Source organism: Ursus arctos, chromosome X (assembly GCF_023065955.2).
Source record: "Ursus arctos isolate Adak ecotype North America chromosome X, UrsArc2.0, whole genome shotgun sequence".
Taxonomy (NCBI): domain Eukaryota; kingdom Metazoa; phylum Chordata; class Mammalia; order Carnivora; family Ursidae; genus Ursus; species Ursus arctos.
This window is the reverse complement of record NC_079873.1, coordinates 90200799-90203182: the sequence shown is the minus strand read 5'-3', so window position 1 is coordinate 90203182 and position 2384 is coordinate 90200799. Positions and strand designations below refer to the sequence as shown.

The 2384-nt window shown below is 57.6% G+C and overlaps 1 pseudogene; it reads right to left on the bottom strand.

Annotated features, from left to right (window-relative positions):
- Nucleotides 1-445: 445 nt before the first annotated feature.
- On the bottom strand, nucleotides 446-2067 carry LOC113241184 (SH2 domain-containing protein 3A-like; annotated as a pseudogene).
- Nucleotides 2068-2384: the final 317 nt, after the last annotated feature.

Sequence of the window (2384 nt, the reverse complement as noted above, 5' to 3'; positions counted from 1 at the left end):
ACCCAGGCACCCCCAACAGCCTTACTTTTACGATGAAGGCAGGCATAGAGAGGTTGAGCCATTTGCTAGAACTCACAGACTTTAAAAAACATTTGAACTCTGGTTTCTGAGTAAGAGATCTGCAAGTTCTCTTTCCATTAAAACTCTTATATTCACCGTTTGTAGGGCACCTGTGTGGGGGTTGAGGGGTGGGATAGGGCATTCAGAGCCTCCAGACACCTGGATCTTCTAGTGTGGGGGAGGAGGCTGTCCCTCACCCTATGATCCATGTACATTTTTAGGGAGCAGGATGGGTTTTTGCAAATCTGCTCCCCCCCATTTTGTGAGGCAGAATGTGGGTTCCCCCCGTGATTGGCTGTGTGAGCGGCTTGGGGCGACTTCCTTGGTGTCAGCCGGGGTTCACCAAAGCCTGGTTGTCCCGGTGTGAAAAGGGGGGCCTGTGCTTTCAATCATCTAGCTCCAGGTGCTGTGAAAGCACGCTGAGGACGCGCGGGAACTTCTCAAGAGGTGCAGCCTGTGGCACCCCCACGCCTCGGCTTCCCCAGAGCAGCCTCCTTCAGGAGCCTGCCCATGGCCTCTTGGAACCTGGGCGAACGCAGGGCCTTCTGACTCGCAGGGTGCTGGTTGTGCAGCCCCTGCTTGCAGCTCCCCTCTAGTGGCCCCGGGAGTTGTCCGCTCTCCAGCAGGCGCACCACGGGTACCACGTGCGGCAGTGCCACCTCGCCTGGTCGCAGGGTCAGCTGCCCTCATCGAGCACCCACATCAGCGGCTTCACCTTGGCTCGAAGTCCAGTGCAGCCCCTGCGTGGCTCCTTTGCAGCTGGCACCGCATGCGATCCAACCTGCACACCCGGGGCATGAGCAGGGCACAGTCCAGGCAGATCCCCCGCCACCCCTGTCTGCAACACCAGGGCCAGCTCCACCAGGCACCTCAGGGTGGCCGCGCGCAGCCCAGCACAGCCAGGGCCAGCACCTTGTGTCTCTCCAGAAGTTCCAACCTCAAGCGATGGCCATGGGGAAGTGTGAGCAGCTCCAGGCCAGAGGCGACCCCCATGGCACGCCGCTGAGGCTTGGTCACTCCTAGAAGGACTGTAGCCTGGAAGCCCGGCAATAATAGGTGGAGGGCGGTGCTCCCAGGATGGTGCTCCAGGAACAGGCCTTTGGGTTCTGGGGGCCGATTCTGGGGGTCCCACAGGCAAGAGGGGTTGTTGAGGGGCGACCAGAAAAAGACCTCAGCCTGTGGTCTTGAAAAATTTCTGTTGTCTTCCTCCTCTTCCTCATTGACTTCTCCATGGGGGCTCTCTTCCTGGGCCGGTGTGGCCAGGGGGTGTTTCTCCGGCCCTGGGCACTCGGGGCACCAGCTCACAGTATGTTGGGAGGCGTCCACATCATCACACAGCACCACTGAGGGTGTTTGAGGTGGCCTGGTGCGTGCCTTGGTATAAAGCTGCCCACCGAGGCCCTGAGGCTGTCGGCAATGGACCCCAGCTCTTGGGGTCTTTGGCAGTACAGGATCACTACCTATTCCGGGGAGGGCACATGTGGGCCAACCTGAGGCTCCTGGTCCAGCGTGGTCTTCTCTTGACGACCCCATGTGCTCCAAACCTCTGGGCTGACTGCCACTCCACTTCCTAGCCCTGGGCAAGGAAGTTGCCCTAGTTGCCTGGACAACTCTATCTGAGCTGGGCTGTCTGGGAGGGTGTCCTCACTAAAGCTGTATCAAATAGGTCCTTACTGTACCATGGGCCCGGAGGCCACAGCCCCTATGGCCTGGGACAGTGGATGCTGCCTGTCACATAGCTGAGAGCCAGGGAGGCCTGGGAAACACTCATCTTCCACCTGAAAGAGGGCTGTGGGCTTGCCTGGGTGGAGATGCAGGGCCACACGGAGCACCTCAAAGTATAGGGCTGAGGCCTGCCGGCAGCAGCAGATGACCAGGTGGCCCCTATGGGTCCAGGGACAGGAACTGAGAAGTCCCCATCTTGCTGAAGGAGGGCCTCAGCCTTCTGATGGGACAGTGGTACCAGGGTTGGCTGGCAAACTTTTCTCCATTCTGTGACACCTGCATGGAGCTCTCGGTCGTCGAGGGTCCAGGGTTTGAACTCTGCACTGTCAACAGTCCTCAGTCTTCCACATCTGGGCTGGGACCCTCAGAGCTGCCAAGAGGCTGCCCTCCCGCATCCCCACAGGCTCCATGCTAAGTGTAGAGTCTGCTTGAGATTCTCTCCTTCTCCCTCTGCCCCTTCCCCCTTCAAATAAATAAATAAAATCTTTAAAGTAATATTTTGATAACTGGGTGGTGACAGATGGTAACTATACTTATCATGGTATGCATATCATAATTTGCATAATTGTCAAATCACTATGTTGTACTACTGAAACTAA